The 13821-nt window shown below is 48.9% G+C and overlaps 67 non-coding genes across 67 annotated transcripts; 55 read left to right on the top strand and 12 right to left on the bottom strand.

The window, feature by feature from the left end:
- Positions 1–17: 17 nt before the first annotated feature.
- On the bottom strand, positions 18–88 carry Trnag-gcc (transfer RNA glycine (anticodon GCC)). The gene has a single exon. It is a non-coding gene; the product is annotated as a tRNA-Gly (tRNA).
- Positions 89–204: 116 nt separating this feature from the next.
- Trnat-agu (transfer RNA threonine (anticodon AGU)) lies at positions 205–277 on the top strand. The gene has a single exon. It is a non-coding gene; the product is annotated as a tRNA-Thr (tRNA).
- Positions 278–335: 58 nt separating this feature from the next.
- Trnas-aga (transfer RNA serine (anticodon AGA)) lies at positions 336–417 on the top strand. Its single transcript has one exon. It is a non-coding gene; the product is annotated as a tRNA-Ser (tRNA).
- A 97-nt stretch (positions 418–514) lies between these two features.
- Trnae-uuc (transfer RNA glutamic acid (anticodon UUC)) lies at positions 515–586 on the top strand. The gene has a single exon. It is a non-coding gene; the product is annotated as a tRNA-Glu (tRNA).
- A 76-nt stretch (positions 587–662) lies between these two features.
- Trnac-gca (transfer RNA cysteine (anticodon GCA)) lies at positions 663–734 on the top strand. Its single transcript has one exon. It is a non-coding gene; the product is annotated as a tRNA-Cys (tRNA).
- A 236-nt stretch (positions 735–970) lies between these two features.
- On the top strand, positions 971–1043 carry Trnaf-gaa (transfer RNA phenylalanine (anticodon GAA)). Its single transcript has one exon. It is a non-coding gene; the product is annotated as a tRNA-Phe (tRNA).
- Positions 1044–1180: 137 nt separating this feature from the next.
- Positions 1181–1251, bottom strand: Trnag-gcc (transfer RNA glycine (anticodon GCC)). The gene has a single exon. It is a non-coding gene; the product is annotated as a tRNA-Gly (tRNA).
- Positions 1252–1367: 116 nt separating this feature from the next.
- On the top strand, positions 1368–1440 carry Trnat-agu (transfer RNA threonine (anticodon AGU)). The gene has a single exon. It is a non-coding gene; the product is annotated as a tRNA-Thr (tRNA).
- Positions 1441–1677: 237 nt separating this feature from the next.
- On the top strand, positions 1678–1749 carry Trnae-uuc (transfer RNA glutamic acid (anticodon UUC)). Its single transcript has one exon. It is a non-coding gene; the product is annotated as a tRNA-Glu (tRNA).
- Positions 1750–1971: 222 nt separating this feature from the next.
- On the top strand, positions 1972–2053 carry Trnas-uga (transfer RNA serine (anticodon UGA)). The gene has a single exon. It is a non-coding gene; the product is annotated as a tRNA-Ser (tRNA).
- An 80-nt stretch (positions 2054–2133) lies between these two features.
- Trnaf-gaa (transfer RNA phenylalanine (anticodon GAA)) lies at positions 2134–2206 on the top strand. The gene has a single exon. It is a non-coding gene; the product is annotated as a tRNA-Phe (tRNA).
- A 137-nt stretch (positions 2207–2343) lies between these two features.
- Positions 2344–2414, bottom strand: Trnag-gcc (transfer RNA glycine (anticodon GCC)). Its single transcript has one exon. It is a non-coding gene; the product is annotated as a tRNA-Gly (tRNA).
- Positions 2415–2530: 116 nt separating this feature from the next.
- On the top strand, positions 2531–2603 carry Trnat-agu (transfer RNA threonine (anticodon AGU)). Its single transcript has one exon. It is a non-coding gene; the product is annotated as a tRNA-Thr (tRNA).
- Positions 2604–2661: 58 nt separating this feature from the next.
- Positions 2662–2743, top strand: Trnas-aga (transfer RNA serine (anticodon AGA)). Its single transcript has one exon. It is a non-coding gene; the product is annotated as a tRNA-Ser (tRNA).
- Positions 2744–2840: 97 nt separating this feature from the next.
- Positions 2841–2912, top strand: Trnae-uuc (transfer RNA glutamic acid (anticodon UUC)). Its single transcript has one exon. It is a non-coding gene; the product is annotated as a tRNA-Glu (tRNA).
- A 76-nt stretch (positions 2913–2988) lies between these two features.
- Positions 2989–3060, top strand: Trnac-gca (transfer RNA cysteine (anticodon GCA)). The gene has a single exon. It is a non-coding gene; the product is annotated as a tRNA-Cys (tRNA).
- Positions 3061–3134: 74 nt separating this feature from the next.
- On the top strand, positions 3135–3216 carry Trnas-uga (transfer RNA serine (anticodon UGA)). Its single transcript has one exon. It is a non-coding gene; the product is annotated as a tRNA-Ser (tRNA).
- Positions 3217–3506: 290 nt separating this feature from the next.
- Positions 3507–3577, bottom strand: Trnag-gcc (transfer RNA glycine (anticodon GCC)). Its single transcript has one exon. It is a non-coding gene; the product is annotated as a tRNA-Gly (tRNA).
- A 116-nt stretch (positions 3578–3693) lies between these two features.
- On the top strand, positions 3694–3766 carry Trnat-agu (transfer RNA threonine (anticodon AGU)). The gene has a single exon. It is a non-coding gene; the product is annotated as a tRNA-Thr (tRNA).
- A 58-nt stretch (positions 3767–3824) lies between these two features.
- Positions 3825–3906, top strand: Trnas-aga (transfer RNA serine (anticodon AGA)). The gene has a single exon. It is a non-coding gene; the product is annotated as a tRNA-Ser (tRNA).
- Positions 3907–4297: 391 nt separating this feature from the next.
- Trnas-uga (transfer RNA serine (anticodon UGA)) lies at positions 4298–4379 on the top strand. The gene has a single exon. It is a non-coding gene; the product is annotated as a tRNA-Ser (tRNA).
- Positions 4380–4459: 80 nt separating this feature from the next.
- On the top strand, positions 4460–4532 carry Trnaf-gaa (transfer RNA phenylalanine (anticodon GAA)). The gene has a single exon. It is a non-coding gene; the product is annotated as a tRNA-Phe (tRNA).
- Positions 4533–4669: 137 nt separating this feature from the next.
- On the bottom strand, positions 4670–4740 carry Trnag-gcc (transfer RNA glycine (anticodon GCC)). The gene has a single exon. It is a non-coding gene; the product is annotated as a tRNA-Gly (tRNA).
- A 116-nt stretch (positions 4741–4856) lies between these two features.
- Trnat-agu (transfer RNA threonine (anticodon AGU)) lies at positions 4857–4929 on the top strand. The gene has a single exon. It is a non-coding gene; the product is annotated as a tRNA-Thr (tRNA).
- Positions 4930–4987: 58 nt separating this feature from the next.
- Positions 4988–5069, top strand: Trnas-aga (transfer RNA serine (anticodon AGA)). Its single transcript has one exon. It is a non-coding gene; the product is annotated as a tRNA-Ser (tRNA).
- Positions 5070–5314: 245 nt separating this feature from the next.
- Trnac-gca (transfer RNA cysteine (anticodon GCA)) lies at positions 5315–5386 on the top strand. The gene has a single exon. It is a non-coding gene; the product is annotated as a tRNA-Cys (tRNA).
- A 236-nt stretch (positions 5387–5622) lies between these two features.
- On the top strand, positions 5623–5695 carry Trnaf-gaa (transfer RNA phenylalanine (anticodon GAA)). Its single transcript has one exon. It is a non-coding gene; the product is annotated as a tRNA-Phe (tRNA).
- Positions 5696–5832: 137 nt separating this feature from the next.
- On the bottom strand, positions 5833–5903 carry Trnag-gcc (transfer RNA glycine (anticodon GCC)). Its single transcript has one exon. It is a non-coding gene; the product is annotated as a tRNA-Gly (tRNA).
- A 116-nt stretch (positions 5904–6019) lies between these two features.
- Positions 6020–6092, top strand: Trnat-agu (transfer RNA threonine (anticodon AGU)). Its single transcript has one exon. It is a non-coding gene; the product is annotated as a tRNA-Thr (tRNA).
- A 237-nt stretch (positions 6093–6329) lies between these two features.
- Trnae-uuc (transfer RNA glutamic acid (anticodon UUC)) lies at positions 6330–6401 on the top strand. Its single transcript has one exon. It is a non-coding gene; the product is annotated as a tRNA-Glu (tRNA).
- A 76-nt stretch (positions 6402–6477) lies between these two features.
- On the top strand, positions 6478–6549 carry Trnac-gca (transfer RNA cysteine (anticodon GCA)). The gene has a single exon. It is a non-coding gene; the product is annotated as a tRNA-Cys (tRNA).
- A 74-nt stretch (positions 6550–6623) lies between these two features.
- Positions 6624–6705, top strand: Trnas-uga (transfer RNA serine (anticodon UGA)). The gene has a single exon. It is a non-coding gene; the product is annotated as a tRNA-Ser (tRNA).
- An 80-nt stretch (positions 6706–6785) lies between these two features.
- Trnaf-gaa (transfer RNA phenylalanine (anticodon GAA)) lies at positions 6786–6858 on the top strand. The gene has a single exon. It is a non-coding gene; the product is annotated as a tRNA-Phe (tRNA).
- A 137-nt stretch (positions 6859–6995) lies between these two features.
- On the bottom strand, positions 6996–7066 carry Trnag-gcc (transfer RNA glycine (anticodon GCC)). Its single transcript has one exon. It is a non-coding gene; the product is annotated as a tRNA-Gly (tRNA).
- A 116-nt stretch (positions 7067–7182) lies between these two features.
- Trnat-agu (transfer RNA threonine (anticodon AGU)) lies at positions 7183–7255 on the top strand. Its single transcript has one exon. It is a non-coding gene; the product is annotated as a tRNA-Thr (tRNA).
- Positions 7256–7491: 236 nt separating this feature from the next.
- Positions 7492–7563, top strand: Trnae-uuc (transfer RNA glutamic acid (anticodon UUC)). Its single transcript has one exon. It is a non-coding gene; the product is annotated as a tRNA-Glu (tRNA).
- A 76-nt stretch (positions 7564–7639) lies between these two features.
- Positions 7640–7711, top strand: Trnac-gca (transfer RNA cysteine (anticodon GCA)). Its single transcript has one exon. It is a non-coding gene; the product is annotated as a tRNA-Cys (tRNA).
- A 74-nt stretch (positions 7712–7785) lies between these two features.
- On the top strand, positions 7786–7867 carry Trnas-uga (transfer RNA serine (anticodon UGA)). The gene has a single exon. It is a non-coding gene; the product is annotated as a tRNA-Ser (tRNA).
- An 80-nt stretch (positions 7868–7947) lies between these two features.
- On the top strand, positions 7948–8020 carry Trnaf-gaa (transfer RNA phenylalanine (anticodon GAA)). The gene has a single exon. It is a non-coding gene; the product is annotated as a tRNA-Phe (tRNA).
- A 137-nt stretch (positions 8021–8157) lies between these two features.
- Trnag-gcc (transfer RNA glycine (anticodon GCC)) lies at positions 8158–8228 on the bottom strand. Its single transcript has one exon. It is a non-coding gene; the product is annotated as a tRNA-Gly (tRNA).
- Positions 8229–8654: 426 nt separating this feature from the next.
- On the top strand, positions 8655–8726 carry Trnae-uuc (transfer RNA glutamic acid (anticodon UUC)). Its single transcript has one exon. It is a non-coding gene; the product is annotated as a tRNA-Glu (tRNA).
- Positions 8727–8802: 76 nt separating this feature from the next.
- On the top strand, positions 8803–8874 carry Trnac-gca (transfer RNA cysteine (anticodon GCA)). The gene has a single exon. It is a non-coding gene; the product is annotated as a tRNA-Cys (tRNA).
- A 74-nt stretch (positions 8875–8948) lies between these two features.
- Positions 8949–9030, top strand: Trnas-uga (transfer RNA serine (anticodon UGA)). Its single transcript has one exon. It is a non-coding gene; the product is annotated as a tRNA-Ser (tRNA).
- A 290-nt stretch (positions 9031–9320) lies between these two features.
- Trnag-gcc (transfer RNA glycine (anticodon GCC)) lies at positions 9321–9391 on the bottom strand. Its single transcript has one exon. It is a non-coding gene; the product is annotated as a tRNA-Gly (tRNA).
- A 116-nt stretch (positions 9392–9507) lies between these two features.
- On the top strand, positions 9508–9580 carry Trnat-agu (transfer RNA threonine (anticodon AGU)). The gene has a single exon. It is a non-coding gene; the product is annotated as a tRNA-Thr (tRNA).
- A 237-nt stretch (positions 9581–9817) lies between these two features.
- On the top strand, positions 9818–9889 carry Trnae-uuc (transfer RNA glutamic acid (anticodon UUC)). The gene has a single exon. It is a non-coding gene; the product is annotated as a tRNA-Glu (tRNA).
- A 76-nt stretch (positions 9890–9965) lies between these two features.
- Trnac-gca (transfer RNA cysteine (anticodon GCA)) lies at positions 9966–10037 on the top strand. The gene has a single exon. It is a non-coding gene; the product is annotated as a tRNA-Cys (tRNA).
- A 74-nt stretch (positions 10038–10111) lies between these two features.
- Trnas-uga (transfer RNA serine (anticodon UGA)) lies at positions 10112–10193 on the top strand. The gene has a single exon. It is a non-coding gene; the product is annotated as a tRNA-Ser (tRNA).
- Positions 10194–10483: 290 nt separating this feature from the next.
- Trnag-gcc (transfer RNA glycine (anticodon GCC)) lies at positions 10484–10554 on the bottom strand. Its single transcript has one exon. It is a non-coding gene; the product is annotated as a tRNA-Gly (tRNA).
- A 116-nt stretch (positions 10555–10670) lies between these two features.
- Positions 10671–10743, top strand: Trnat-agu (transfer RNA threonine (anticodon AGU)). The gene has a single exon. It is a non-coding gene; the product is annotated as a tRNA-Thr (tRNA).
- A 58-nt stretch (positions 10744–10801) lies between these two features.
- Trnas-aga (transfer RNA serine (anticodon AGA)) lies at positions 10802–10883 on the top strand. The gene has a single exon. It is a non-coding gene; the product is annotated as a tRNA-Ser (tRNA).
- A 97-nt stretch (positions 10884–10980) lies between these two features.
- On the top strand, positions 10981–11052 carry Trnae-uuc (transfer RNA glutamic acid (anticodon UUC)). Its single transcript has one exon. It is a non-coding gene; the product is annotated as a tRNA-Glu (tRNA).
- A 76-nt stretch (positions 11053–11128) lies between these two features.
- Positions 11129–11200, top strand: Trnac-gca (transfer RNA cysteine (anticodon GCA)). The gene has a single exon. It is a non-coding gene; the product is annotated as a tRNA-Cys (tRNA).
- Positions 11201–11274: 74 nt separating this feature from the next.
- Positions 11275–11356, top strand: Trnas-uga (transfer RNA serine (anticodon UGA)). Its single transcript has one exon. It is a non-coding gene; the product is annotated as a tRNA-Ser (tRNA).
- An 80-nt stretch (positions 11357–11436) lies between these two features.
- Positions 11437–11509, top strand: Trnaf-gaa (transfer RNA phenylalanine (anticodon GAA)). Its single transcript has one exon. It is a non-coding gene; the product is annotated as a tRNA-Phe (tRNA).
- A 137-nt stretch (positions 11510–11646) lies between these two features.
- Positions 11647–11717, bottom strand: Trnag-gcc (transfer RNA glycine (anticodon GCC)). The gene has a single exon. It is a non-coding gene; the product is annotated as a tRNA-Gly (tRNA).
- A 116-nt stretch (positions 11718–11833) lies between these two features.
- On the top strand, positions 11834–11906 carry Trnat-agu (transfer RNA threonine (anticodon AGU)). Its single transcript has one exon. It is a non-coding gene; the product is annotated as a tRNA-Thr (tRNA).
- Positions 11907–12143: 237 nt separating this feature from the next.
- On the top strand, positions 12144–12215 carry Trnae-uuc (transfer RNA glutamic acid (anticodon UUC)). Its single transcript has one exon. It is a non-coding gene; the product is annotated as a tRNA-Glu (tRNA).
- Positions 12216–12291: 76 nt separating this feature from the next.
- Positions 12292–12363, top strand: Trnac-gca (transfer RNA cysteine (anticodon GCA)). The gene has a single exon. It is a non-coding gene; the product is annotated as a tRNA-Cys (tRNA).
- Positions 12364–12437: 74 nt separating this feature from the next.
- Trnas-uga (transfer RNA serine (anticodon UGA)) lies at positions 12438–12519 on the top strand. The gene has a single exon. It is a non-coding gene; the product is annotated as a tRNA-Ser (tRNA).
- An 80-nt stretch (positions 12520–12599) lies between these two features.
- On the top strand, positions 12600–12672 carry Trnaf-gaa (transfer RNA phenylalanine (anticodon GAA)). The gene has a single exon. It is a non-coding gene; the product is annotated as a tRNA-Phe (tRNA).
- A 137-nt stretch (positions 12673–12809) lies between these two features.
- Trnag-gcc (transfer RNA glycine (anticodon GCC)) lies at positions 12810–12880 on the bottom strand. Its single transcript has one exon. It is a non-coding gene; the product is annotated as a tRNA-Gly (tRNA).
- Positions 12881–12996: 116 nt separating this feature from the next.
- On the top strand, positions 12997–13069 carry Trnat-agu (transfer RNA threonine (anticodon AGU)). The gene has a single exon. It is a non-coding gene; the product is annotated as a tRNA-Thr (tRNA).
- A 58-nt stretch (positions 13070–13127) lies between these two features.
- Positions 13128–13209, top strand: Trnas-aga (transfer RNA serine (anticodon AGA)). Its single transcript has one exon. It is a non-coding gene; the product is annotated as a tRNA-Ser (tRNA).
- Positions 13210–13307: 98 nt separating this feature from the next.
- Positions 13308–13379, top strand: Trnae-uuc (transfer RNA glutamic acid (anticodon UUC)). The gene has a single exon. It is a non-coding gene; the product is annotated as a tRNA-Glu (tRNA).
- Positions 13380–13455: 76 nt separating this feature from the next.
- Trnac-gca (transfer RNA cysteine (anticodon GCA)) lies at positions 13456–13527 on the top strand. Its single transcript has one exon. It is a non-coding gene; the product is annotated as a tRNA-Cys (tRNA).
- Positions 13528–13601: 74 nt separating this feature from the next.
- On the top strand, positions 13602–13683 carry Trnas-uga (transfer RNA serine (anticodon UGA)). Its single transcript has one exon. It is a non-coding gene; the product is annotated as a tRNA-Ser (tRNA).
- Positions 13684–13821: the final 138 nt, after the last annotated feature.

The raw sequence follows: 13821 nt of genomic DNA, 5'->3' as shown, positions 1-13821 counted from the left end.
GTGTAGGTAAAACACGATGCATTGGCGGGGAATCGAACCCCGGTCTCCCGCGTGGCAGGCGAGAATTCTACCACTGAACCACCAATGCGTTACTACTCATTTCCAAAATTTCCGAGTGACAGTGTATCACGTCCCGGTGTGTTAGTAGCCTTAACGGCATTTCAGACGTGTGATATTGAGATTCTCAAAATCTCCCAACAGGCAGGCGCTGTGGCTTAGCGGTTAAAGCGCCTGTCTAGTAAACAGGAGATCCCCGGTTCAAATCCGGGCAGTGCCTTTAGCAGTAATGTTGTGCTTTCTGGTCGGCCTTGTGGCAATGGCCAGCGGTTTGTCAGGCTGCGATGGCCGAGTGGTTAAGGCGTTTGACTAGAAATCAAATGGGATCTTCCCGCGTAGGTTCGAATCCTACTCGCAGCGGACGCAAAAAGGTGTTTTTGACACGAACAGAAAGACAGAGCTAGTTCAAATTGTCAGAAAAAGCATGAGATCTAAATTACTTAGTGGTGCGAATGTGTCCCGCATGGTCTAGTGGTTAGGATTTCTGGTTTTCACCCAGGCGGCCCGGGTTCGATTCCCGGTGCGGGAAGTGTACATTTTTTAAGTTAAGTTGCTCTCTCACGCGTTGATGTTATATACCCTGTGCGTGGATTCCGTCCTTGGCTGGGGATATAGCTCAGTGGTAGAGCATTCGACTGCAGATCGAGAGGTCCCTGGTTCAAACCCGGGTGTCCCCTACTAGTTGGCTTTTTGTCCTCTTCGGCACCTGAGTGGTGAGCTGGTGAATTATTCTGGTTACCCAGCAATTTCTGCTGCGATGGCCGAGTGGTTAAGGCGTTAGACTTGAAATCTAATGGGATCTTCCCGCGTAGGTTCGAAGCCTACTCGCAGCGAATCTTCAAACATTCTTTTTGATCTGGTCAAGTGTCTATCACAACGTACAGACCTTTGCCATGTGATAGAATTGATCATGGCCGAGATAGCTCAGTTGGGAGAGCGTCAGACTGAAGATCTGAAGGTCCCTGGTTCAATCCCGGGTCTCGGCATTTTATCACTGCCCAGCAGGGCGGTTTGAGGTGGTGAATGCAAGCAGCCGTAGCACTTTTCCTCAGCTATGTTTTTTTATTTATTTTCCTTCCTTTCTTTTTTACGGAGGGTATTTTCTGGTGTAGGTAAAACACGATGCATTGGCGGGGAATCGAACCCCGGTCTCCCGCGTGGCAGGCGAGAATTCTACCACTGAACCACCAATGCGTTACTACTCATTTCCAAAATTTCCGAGTGACAGTGTATCACGTCCCGGTGTGTTAGTAGCCTTAACGGCATTTCAGACGTGTGATATTGAGATTTTCAAAATCTCCCAACAGGCAGGCGCTGTGGCTTAGCGGTTAAAGCGCCTGTCTAGTAAACAGGAGATCCCCGGTTCAAATCCGGGCAGTGCCTTTAGCAGTAATGTTGTGCTTTCTGGTCGGCCTTGTGGCAATGGCCAGCGGTTTGTCAGGCTGCGATGGCCGAGTGGTTAAGGCGTTTGACTAGAAAACAAATGGGATCTTCCCGCGTAGGTTCGAATCCTACTCGCAGCGGACGCAAAAAGGTGTTTTTGACACGAACAGAAAGACAGAGCTAGTTCAAATTGTCAGAAAAAGCATGACATCTAAATTACTTAGTGGTGCGAATGTGTCCCGCATGGTCTAGTGGTTAGGATTTCTGGTTTTCACCCAGGCGGCCCGGGTTCGATTCCCGGTGCGGGAAGTGTACATTTTTTAAGTTAAGTTGCTCTCTCACGCGTTGATGTTATATACCCTGTGCGTGGATTCCGTCCTTGGCTGGGGATATAGCTCAGTGGTAGAGCATTCGACTGCAGATCGAGAGGTCCCTGGTTCAAACCCGGGTGTCCCCCACTAGTTGGCTTTTTGTCCTCTTCGGCACCTGAGTGGTGAGCTGGTGAATTATTCTGGTTACCCAGCAATTTCTGCTGCGATGGCCGAGTGGTTAAGGCGTTAGACTTGAAATCTAATGGGATCTTCCCGCGTAGGTTCGAACCCTACTCGCAGCGAATCTTCAAACATTCTTTTTGATCTGGTCAAGTGTCTATCACAACGTACAGACCTTTGCCATGTGATAGAATTGATCATGGCCGAGATAGCTCAGTTGGGAGAGCGTCAGACTGAAGATCTGAAGGTCCCTGGTTCAATCCCGGGTCTCGGCAGTTTATCACTGCCCAGCAGGGCGGTTTGAGGTGGTGAATGCAAGCAGCCGTAGCACTTTTCCTCAGCTATGTTTTTTTATTTATTTTCCTTCCTTTCTTTTTTACGGAGGGTATTTTCTGGTGTAGGTAAAACACGATGCATTGGCGGGGAATCGAACCCCGGTCTCCCGCGTGGCAGGCGAGAATTCTACCACTGAACCACCAATGCGTTACTACTCATTTCCAAAATTTCCGAGTGACAGTGTATCACGTCCCGGTGTGTTAGTAGCCTTAACGGCATTTCAGACGTGTGATATTGAGATTTTCAAAATCTCCCAACAGGCAGGCGCTGTGGCTTAGCGGTTAAAGCGCCTGTCTAGTAAACAGGAGATCCCCGGTTCAAATCCGGGCAGTGCCTTTAGCAGTAATGTTGTGCTTTCTGGTCGGCCTTGTGGCAATGGCCAGCGGTTTGTCAGGCTGCGATGGCCGAGTGGTTAAGGCGTTTGACTAGAAATCAAATGGGATCTTCCCGCGTAGGTTCGAATCCTACTCGCAGCGGACGCAAAAAGGTGTTTTTGACACGAACAGAAAGACAGAGCTAGTTCAAATTGTCAGAAAAAGCATGACATCTAAATTACTTAGTGGTGCGAATGTGTCCCGCATGGTCTAGTGGTTAGGATTTCTGGTTTTCACCCAGGCGGCCCGGGTTCGATTCCCGGTGCGGGAAGTGTACATTTTTTAAGTTAAGTTGCTCTCTCACGCGTTGATGTTATATACCCTGTGCGTGGATTCCGTCCTTGGCTGGGGATATAGCTCAGTGGTAGAGCATTCGACTGCAGATCGAGAGGTCCCTGGTTCAAACCCGGGTGTCCCCTACTAGTTGGCTTTTTGTCCTCTTCGGCACCTGAGTGGTGAGCTGGTGAATTATTCTGGTTACCCAGCAATTTCTGCTGCGATGGCCGAGTGGTTAAGGCGTTAGACTTGAAATCTAATGGGATCTTCCCGCGTAGGTTCGAACCCTACTCGCAGCGAATCTTCAAACATTCTTTTTGATCTGGTCAAGTGTCTATCACAACGTACAGACCTTTGCCATGTGATAGAATTGATCATGGCCGAGATAGCTCAGTTGGGAGAGCGTCAGACTGAAGATCTGAAGGTCCCTGGTTCAATCCCGGCTCTCGGCATTTTATCACTGCCCAGCAGGGCGTTTTGAGGTGGTGAATGCAAGCAGCCGTAGCACTTTTCCTCAGCTATGTTTTTTTATTTATTTTCCTTCCTTTCTTTTTTACGGAGGGTATTTTCTGGTGTAGGTAAAACACGATGCATTGGCGGGGAATCGAACCCCGGTCTCCCGCGTGGCAGGCGAGAATTCTACCACTGAACCACCAATGCGTTACTACTCATTTTCAAAATTTCCGAGTGACAGTGTATCACGTCCCGGTGTGTTAGTAGCCTTAACGGCATTTCAGACGTGTGATATTGAGATTTTCAAAATCTCCCAACAGGCAGGCGCTGTGGCTTAGCGGTTAAAGCGCCTGTCTAGTAAACAGGAGATCCCCGGTTCAAATCCGGGCAGTGCCTTTAGCAGTATTGTTGTGCTTTCTGGTCGGCCTTGTGGCAATGGCCAGCTGTTTGTCAGGCTGCGATGGCCGAGTGGTTAAGGCGTTTGACTAGAAATCAAATGGGATCTTCCCGCGTAGGTTCGAATCCTACTCGCAGCGGACGCAAAAAGGTGTTTTTGACACGAACAGAAAGACAGAGCTAGTTCAAATTGTCAGAAAAAGCATGACATCTAAATTACTTAGTGGTGCGAATGTGTCCCGCGTGGTCTAGTGGTTAGGATTTCTGGTTTTCACCCAGGCGGCCCGGGTTCGATTCCCGGTGCGGGAAGTGTACATTTTTTAAGTTAAGTTGCTCTCTCAAGCGTTGATGTTATATACCCTGTGCGTGGATTCCGTCCTTGGCTGGGGATATAGCTCAGTGGTAGAGCATTCGACTGCAGATCGCGAGGTCCCTGGTTCAAACCCGGGTGTCCCCTACTAGTTGGCTTTTTGTCCTCTTCGGCACCTGAGTGGTGAGCTGGTGAATTATTCTGGTTACCCAGCAATTTCTGCTGCGATGGCCGAGTGGTTAAGGCGTTAGACTTGAAATCTAATGGGATCTTCCCGCGTAGGTTCGAACCCTACTCGCAGCGAATCTTCAAACATTCTTTTTGATCTGGTCAAGTGTCTATCACAACGTACAGACCTTTGCCATGTGATAGAATTGATCATGGCCGAGATAGCTCAGTTGGGAGAGCGTCAGACTGAAGATCTGAAGGTCCCTGGTTCAATCCCGGGTCTCGGCATTTTATCACTGCCCAGCAGGGCGGTTTGAGGTGGTGAATGCAAGCAGCCGTAGCACTTTTCCTCAGCTATGTTTTTTTATTTATTTTCTTTCCTTTCTTTTTTACGGAGGGTATTTTCTGGTGTAGGTAAAACACGATGCATTGGCGGGGAATCGAACCCCGGTCTCCCGCGTGGCAGGCGAGAATTCTACCACTGAACCACCAATGCGTTACTACTCATTTCCAAAATTTCCGAGTGACAGTGTATCACGTCCCGGTGTGTTAGTAGCCTTAACGGCATTTCAGACGTGTGATATTGAGATTTTCAAAATCTCCCAACAGGCAGGCGCTGTGGCTTAGCGGTTAAAGCGCCTGTCTAGTAAACAGGAGATCCCCGGTTCAAATCCGGGCAGTGCCTTTAGCAGTAATGTTGTGCTTTCTGGTCGGCCTTGTGGCAATGGCCAGCGGTTTGTCAGGCTGCGATGGCCGAGTGGTTAAGGCGTTTGACTAGAAATCAAATGGGATCTTCCCGCGTAGGTTCGAATCCTACTCGCAGCGGACGCAAAAAGGTGTTTTTGACACGAACAGAAAGACAGAGCTGGTTCAAATTGTCAGAAAAAGCATGACATCTAAATTACTTAGTGGTGCGAATGTGTCCCGCATGGTCTAGTGGTTAGGATTTCTGGTTTTCAGCCAGGCGGCCCGGGTTCGATTCCCGATGCGAGAAGTGTACATTTTTTAAGTTAAGTTGCTCTCTCACGCGTTGATGTTATATAACCTGTGCGTGGATTCCGTCCTTGGCTGGGGATATAGCTCAGTGGTAGAGCATTCGACTGCAGATCGAGAGGTCCCTGGTTCAAACCCGGGTGTCCCCTACTAGTTGGCTTTTTGTCCTCTTCGGCACCTGAGTGGTGAGCTGGTAAATTATTCTGGTTACCCAGCAATTTCTGCTGCGATGGCCGAGTGGTTAAGGCGTTAGACTTGAAATCTAATAAGATCTTCCCGCGTAGGTTCGAACCCTACTCGCAGCGAATCTTCAAACATTCTTTTTGATCTGGTCAAGTGTCTATCACAACGTACAGACCTTTGCCATGTGATAGAATTGATCATGGCCGAGATAGCTCAGTTGGGAGAGCGTCAGACTGAAGATCTGAAGGTCCCTGGTTCAATCCCGGGTCTCGGCATTTTATCACTGCCCAGCAGGGCGGTTTGAGGTGGTGAATGCAAGCAGCCGTAGCACTTTTCCTCAGCTATGTTTTTTTATTTATTTTCCTTCCTTTCTTTTTTACGGAGGGTATTTTCTGGTGTAGGTAAAACACGATGCATTGGCGGGGAATCGAACCCCGGTCTCCCGCGTGGCAGGCGAGAATTCTACCACTGAACCACCAATGCGTTACTACTCATTTCCAAAATTTCCGAGTGACAGTGTATCACGTCCCGGTGTGTTAGTAGCCTTAACGGCATTTCAGACGTGTGATATTGAGATTTTCAAAATCTCCCAACAGGCAGGCGCTGTGGCTTAGCGGTTAAAGCGCCTGTCTAGTAAACAGGAGATCCCCGGTTCAAATCCGGGCAGTGCCTTTAGCAGTAATGTTGTGCTTTCTGGTCGGCCTTGTGGCAATGACCAGCGGTTTGTCAGGCTGCGATGGCCGAGTGGTTAAGGCGTTTGACTAGAAATCAAATGGGATCTTCCCGCGTAGGTTCGAATCCTACTTGCAGCGGACGCAAAAAGGTGTTTTTGACACGAACAAAAAGACAGAGCTAGTTCAAATTGTCAGAAAAAGCATGACATCTAAATTACTTAGTGGTGCGAATGTGTCCCGCATGGTCTAGTGGTTAGGATTTCTGGTTTTCACCCAGGCGGCCCGGGTTCGATTCCCGGTGCGGGAAGTGTACATTTTTTAAGTTAAGTTGCTCTCTCACGCGTTGATGTTATATACCCTGTGCGTGGATTCCGTCCTTGGCTGGGGATATAGCTCAGTGGTAGAGCATTCGACTGCAGATCGAGAGGTCCCTGGTTCAAACCCGGGTGTCCCCTACTAGTTGGCTTTTTGTCCTCTTCGGCACCTGAGTGGTGAGCTGGTGAATTATTCTGGTTACCCAGCAATTTCTGCTGCGATGGCCGAGTGGTTAAGGCGTTAGACTTGAAATCTAATGGGATCTTCCCGCGTAGGTTCGAACCCTACTCGCAGCGAATCTTCAAACATTCTTTTTGATCTGGTCAAGTGTCTATCACAACGTACAGACCTTTGCCATGTGATAGAATTGATCATGGCCGAGATAGCTCAGTTGGGAGAGCGTCAGACTGAAGATCTGAAGGTCCCTGGTTCAATCCCGGGTCTCGGCATTTTATCACTGCCCAGCAGGGCGGTTTGAGGTGGTGAATGCAAGCAGCCGTAGCACTTTTCCTCAGCTATGTTTTTTTATTTATTTTCCTTCCTTTCTTTTTTACGGAGAGTATTTTCTGGTGTAGGTAAAACACGATGCATTGGCGGGGAATCGAACCCCGGTCTCCCGCGTGGCAGGCGAGAATTCTACCACTGAACCACCAATGCGTTACTACTCATTTCCAAAATTTCCGAGTGACAGTGTATCACGTCCCGGTGTGTTAGTAGCCTTAACGGCATTTCAGACGTGTGATATTGAGATTTTCAAAATCTCCCAACAGGCAGGCGCTGTGGCTTAGCGGTTAAAGCGCCTGTCTAGTAAACAGGAGATCCCCGGTTCAAATCCGGGCAGTGCCTTTAGCAGTAATGTTGTGCTTTCTGGTCGGCCTTGTGGCAATGGCCAGCGGTTTGTCAGGCTGCGATGGCGAGTGGTTAAGGCGTTTGACTAGAAATCAAATGGGATCTTCCCGCGTAGGTTCGAACCCTACTCGCAGCGGACGCAAAAAGGTGTTTTTGACACGAACAGAAAGACAAAGCTAGTTCAAATTGTCAGAAAGAGCATGACATCTAAATTACTTAGTGGTGCGAATGTGTCCCGCATGGTCTAGTGGTTAGGATTTCTGGTTTTCACCCAGGCGGCCCGGGTTCGATTCCCGGTGCGGGAAGTGTACATTTTTTAAGTTAAGTTGCTCTCTCACGCGTTGATGTTATATACCCTGTGCGTGGATTCCGTCCTTGGCTGGGGATATAGCTCAGTGGTAGAGCATTCGACTGCAGATCGAGAGGTCCCTGGTTCAAACCCGGGTGTCCCCTACTAGTTGGCTTTTTGTCCTCTTCGGCACCTGAGTGGTGAGCTGGTGAATTATTCTGGTTACCCAGCAATTTCTGCTGCGATGGCCGAGTGGTTAAGGCGTTAGACTTGAAATCTAATGGGATCTTCCCGCGTAGGTTCGAACCCTACTCGCAGCGAATCTTCAAACATTCTTTTTGATCTGGTCAAGTGTCTATCACAACGTACAGACCTTTGCCATGTGATAGAATTGATCATGGCCGAGATAGCTCAGTTGGGAGAGCGTCAGACTGAAGATCTGAAGGTCCCTGGTTCAATCCCGGGTCTCGGCATTTTATCACTGCCCAGCAGGGCGGTTTGAGGTGGTGAATGCAAGCAGCCGTAGCACTTTTCCTCAGCTATGTTTTTTTATTTATTTTCCTTCCTTTCTTTTTTACGGAGGGTATTTTCTGGTGTAGGTAAAACACGATGCATTGGCGGGGAATCGAACCCCGGTCTCCCGCGTGGCAGGCGAGAATTCTACCACTGAACCACCAATGCGTTACTACTCATTTCCAAAATTTCCGAGTGACAGTGTATCACGTCCCGGTGTGTTAGTAGCCTTAACGGCATTTCAGACGTGTGATATTGAGATTTTCAAAATCTCCCAACAGGCAGGCGCTGTGGCTCAGCGGTTAAAGCGCCTGTCTAGTAAACAGGAGATCCCCGGTTCAAATCCGGGCAGTGCCTTTAGCAGTAATGTTGTGCTTTCTGGTCGGCCTTGTGGCAATGGCCAGCGGTTTGTCAGGCTGCGATGGCCGAGTGGTTAAGGCGTTTGACTAGAAATCAAATGGGATCTTCCCGCGTAGGTTCGAATCCTACTCGCATCGGACGCAAAAAGGTGTTTTTGACACGAACAGAAAGACAGAGCTAGTTCAAATTGTCAGAAAAAGCATGACATCTAAATTACTTAGTGGTGCGAATGTGTCCCGCATGGTCTAGTGGTTAGGATTTCTGGTTTTCACCCAGGCGGCCCGGGTTCGATTCCCGGTGCGGGAAGTGTACATTTTTTAAGTTAAGTTGCTCTCTCACGCGTTGATGTTATATACCCTGTGCGTGGATTCCGTCCTTGGCTGGGGATATAGCTCAGTGGTAGAGCATTCGACTGCAGATCGAGAGGTCCCTGGTTCAAACCCGGGTGTCCCCTACTAGTTGGCTTTTTGTCCTCTTCGGCACCTGAGTGGTGAGCTGGTGAATTATTCTGGTTACCCAGCAATTTCTGCTGCGATGGCCGAGTGGTTAAGGCGTTAGACTTGAAATCTAATGGGATCTTCCCGCGTAGGTTCGAACCCTACTCGCAGCGAATCTTCAAACATTCTTTTTGATCTGGTCAAGTGTCTATCACAACGTACAGACCTTTGCCATGTGATAGAATTGATCATGGCCGAGATAGCTCAGTTGGGAGAGCGTCAGACTGAAGATCTGAAGCTCCCTGGTTCAATCCCGGGTCTCGGCATTTTATCACTGCCCAGCAGGGCGGTTTGAGGTGGTGAATGCAAGCAGCCGTAGCACTTTTCCTCAGCTATGTTTTTTTATTTATTTTCCTTCCTTTCTTTTTTACGGAGGGTATTTTCTGGTGTAGGTAAAACACGATGCATTGGCGGGGAATCGAACCCCGGTCTCCCGCGTGGCAGGCGAGAATTCTACCACTGAACCACCAATGCGTTACTACTCATTTCCAAAATTTCCGAGTGACAGTGTATCACGTCCCGGTGTGTTAGTAGCCTTAACGGCATTTCAGACGTGTGATATTGAGATTTTCAAAATCTCCCAACAGGCAGGCGCTGTGGCTTAGCGGTTAAAGCGCCTGTCTAGTAAACAGGAGATCCCCGGTTCAAATCCGGGCAGTGCCTTTAGCAGTAATGTTGTGCTTTCTGGTCGGCCTTGTGGCAATGGCCAGCGGTTTGTCAGGCTGCGATGGCCGAGTGGTTAAGGCGTTTGACTAGAAATCAAATGGGATCTTCCCGCGTAGGTTCGAATCCTACTCGCATCGGACGCAAAAAGGTGTTTTTGACACGAACAGAAAGACAGAGCTAGTTCAAATTGTCAGAAAAAGCATGACATCTAAATTACTTAGTGGTGCGAATGTGTCCCGCATGGTCTAGTGGTTAGGATTTCTGGTTTTCACCCAGGCGGCCCGGGTTCGATTCCCGGTGCGGGAAGTGTACATTTTTTAAGTTAAGTTGCTCTCTCACGCGTTGATGTTATATACCCTGTGCGTGGATTCCGTCCTTGGCTGGGGATATAGCTCAGTGGTAGAGCATTCGACTGCAGATCGAGAGGTCCCTGGTTCAAACCCGGGTGTCCCCTACTAGTTGGCTTTTTGTCCTCTTCGGCACCTGAGTGGTGAGCTGGTGAATTATTCTGGTTACCCAGCAATTTCTGCTGCGATGGCCGAGTGGTTAAGGCGTTAGACTTGAAATCTAATGGGATCTTCCCGCGTAGGTTCGAACCCTACTCGCAGCGAATCTTCAAACATTCTTTTTGATCTGGTCAAGTGTCTATCACAACGTACAGACCTTTGCCATGTGATAGAATTGATCATGGCCGAGATAGCTCAGTTGGGAGAGCGTCAGACTGAAGATCTGAAGCTCCCTGGTTCAATCCCGGGTCTCAGCATTTTATCACTGCCCAGCAGGGCGGTTTGAGGTGGTGAATGCAAGCAGCCGTAGCACTTTTCCTCAGCTATGTTTTTTTATTTATTTTCCTTCCTTTCTTTTTTACGGAGGGTATTTTCTGGTGTAGGTAAAACACGATGCATTGGCGGGGAATCGAACCCCGGTCTCCCGCGTGGCAGGCGAGAATTCTACCACTGAACCACCAATGCGTTACTACTCATTTCCAAAATTTCCGAGTGACAGTGTATCACGTCCCGGTGTGTTAGTAGCCTTAACGGCATTTCAGACGTGTGATATTGAGATTTTCAAAATCTCCCAACAGGCAGGCGCTGTGGCTTAGCGGTTAAAGCGCCTGTCTAGTAAACAGGAGATCCCCGGTTCAAATCCGGGCAGTGCCTTTAGCAGTAATGTTATGCTTTCTGGTCGGCCTTGTGGCAATGGCCAGCGGTTTGTCAGGCTGCGATGGCCGAGTGGTTAAGGCGTTTGACTAGAAATCAAATGGGATCTTCCCGCGTAGGTTCGAATCCTACTCGCAGCGGACGCAAAAAGGTGTTTTTGACACGAACAGAAAGACAGAGCTAGTTCAAATTGTCAGAAAAAGCATGACATCTAAATTACTTAGTGGTGCGAATGTGTCCCGCATGGTCTAGTGGTTAGGATTTCTGGTTTTCACCCAGGCGGCCCGGGTTCGATTCCCGGTGCGGGAAGTGTACATTTTTTAAGTTAAGTTGCTCTCTCACGCGTTGATGTTATATACCCTGTGCGTGGATTCCGTCCTTGGCTGGGGATATAGCTCAGTGGTAGAGCATTCGACTGCAGATCGAGAGGTCCCTGGTTCAAACCCGGGTGTCCCCTACTAGTTGGCTTTTTGTCCTCTTCGGCACCTGAGTGGTGAGCTGGTGAATTATTCTGGTTACCCAGCAATTTCTGCTGCGATGGCCGAGTGGTTAAGGCGTTAGACTTGAAATCTAATGGGATCTTCCCGCGTAGGTTCGAACCCTACTCGCAGCGAATCTTCAAACATTCTTTTTGATCTGGTCAAGTGTCTATCACAACGTACAGACCTTTGCCATGTGATAGAATTGATCATGGCCGAGATAGCTCAGTTGGGAGAGCGTCAGACTGAAGATCTGAAGGTCCCTGGTTCAATCCCGGGTCTCGGCATTTTATCACTGCCCAGCAGGGCGGTTTGAGGTGGTGAATGCAAGCAGCCGTAGCACTTTTCCTCAGCTATGTTTTTTTATTTATTTTCCTTCCTTTCTTTTTTACGGAGGGTATTTTCTGGTGTAGGTAAAACACGATGCATTGGCGGGGAATCGAACCCCGGTCTCCCGCGTGGCAGGCGAGAATTCTACCACTGAACCACCAATGCGTTACTACTCATTTCCAAAATTTCCGAGTGACAGTGTATCACGTCCCGGTGTGTTAGTAGCCTTAACGGCATTTCAGACGTGTGATATTGAGATTTTCAAAATCTCCCAACAGGCAGGCGCTGTGGCTTAGCGGTTAAAGCGCCTGTCTAGTAAACAGGAGATCCCCGGTTCAAATCCGGGCAGTGCCTTTAGCAGTAATGTTGTGCTTTCTGGTCGGCCTTGTGGCAATGGCCAGCGGTTTGTCAGGCGGCGATGGCCGAGTGGTTAAGGCGTTTGACTAGAAATCAAATGGGATCTTCCCGCGTAGGTTCGAATCCTACTCGCAGCGGACGCAAAAAGGTGTTTTTGACACGAACAGAAAGACAGAGCTAGTTCAAATTGTCAGAAAAAGCATGACATCTAAATTACTTAGTGGTGCGAATGTGTCCCGCATGGTCTAGTGGTTAGGATTTCTGGTTTTCACCCAGGCGGCCCGGGTTCGATTCCCGGTGCGGGAAGTGTACATTTTTTAAGTTAAGTTGCTCTCTCACGCGTTGATGTTATATACCCTGTGCGTGGATTCCGTCCTTGGCGGGGGATATAGCTCAGTGGTAGAGCATTCGACTGCAGATCGAGAGGTCCCTGGTTCAAACCCGGGTGTCCCCTACTAGTTGGCTTTTTGTCCTCTTCGGCACCTGAGTGGTGAGCTGGTGAATTATTCTGGTTACCCAGCAATTTCTGCTGCGATGGCCGAGTGGTTAAGGCGTTAGACTTGAAATCTAATGGGATCTTCCCGCGTAGGTTCGAACCCTACTCGCAGCGAATCTTCAAACATTCTTTTTGATCTGGTCAAGTGTCTATCACAACGTACAGACCTTTGCCATGTGATAGAATTGATCATGGCCGAGATAGCTCAGTTGGGAGAGCGTCAGACTGAAGATCTGAAGGTCCCTGGTTCAATCCCGGGTCTCGGCATTTTATCACTGCCCAGCAGGGCGGTTTGAGGTGGTGAATGCAAGCAGCCGTAGCACTTTTCCTCAGCTATGTTTTTTTATTTATTTTCCTTCCTTTCTTTTTTACGGAGGGTATTTTCTGGTGTAGGTAAAACACGATGCATTGGCGGGGAATCGAACCCCGGTCTCCCGCGTGGCAGGCGAGAATTCTACCACTGAACCACCAATGCGTTACTACTCATTTCCAAAATTTCCGAGTGACAGTGTATCACGTCCCGGTGTGTTAGTAGCCTTAACGGCATTTCAGACGTGTGATATTGAGATTTTCAAAATCTCCCAACAGGCAGGCGCTGTGGCTTAGCGGTTAAAGCGCCTGTCTAGTAAACAGGAGATCCCCGGTTCAAATCCGGGCAGTGCCTTTAGCAGTAATGTTGTGCTTTCTGGTCGGCCTTGTGGCAATGGCCAGCGGTTTGTCAGGCTGCGATGGCCGAGTGGTTAAGGCGTTTGACTAGAAATCAAATGGGATCTTCCCGCGTAGGTTCGAATCCTACTCGCAGCGGACGCAAAAAGGTGTTTTTTGACACGAACAGAAAGACAGAGCTAGTTCAAATTGTCAGAAAAAGCATGACATCTAAATTACTTAGTGGTGCGAATGTGTCCCGCATGGTCTAGTGGTTAGGATTTCTGGTTTTCACCCAGGCGGCCCGGGTTCGATTCCCGGTGCGGGAAGTGTACATTTTTTAAGTTAAGTTGCTCTCTCACGCGTTGATGTTATATACCCTGTGCGTGGATTCCGTCCTTGGCTGGGGATATAGCTCAGTGGTAGAGCATTCGACTGCAGATCGAGAGGTCCCTGGTTCAAACCCGGGTGTCCCCTACTAGTTGGCTTTTTGTCCTCTTCGGCACCTTAGTGGTGAGCTGGTGAATTATTCTGGTTACCCAGCAATTTCTGCTGCGATGGCCGAGTGGTTAAGGCGTTAGACTTGAAATCTAATGGGATCTTCCCGCGTAGGTTCGAACCCTACTCGCAGCGAATCTTCAAACATTCTTTTTGATCTGGTCAAGTGTCTATCACAACGTACAGACCTTTGCCATGTGATAGAATTGATCATGGCCGAGATAGCTCAGTTGGGAGAGCGTCAGACTGAAGGTCTGAAGGTCCCTGGTTCAA

The sequence above is a fragment of the Hydractinia symbiolongicarpus genome, chromosome 2 (genome assembly GCF_029227915.1).
Source record: "Hydractinia symbiolongicarpus strain clone_291-10 chromosome 2, HSymV2.1, whole genome shotgun sequence".
Taxonomy (NCBI): Eukaryota; Metazoa; Cnidaria; class Hydrozoa; order Anthoathecata; family Hydractiniidae; genus Hydractinia; species Hydractinia symbiolongicarpus.
Note: the sequence above shows the minus strand (reverse complement) of the source record. Positions and strands in the feature narration are given on the sequence as shown.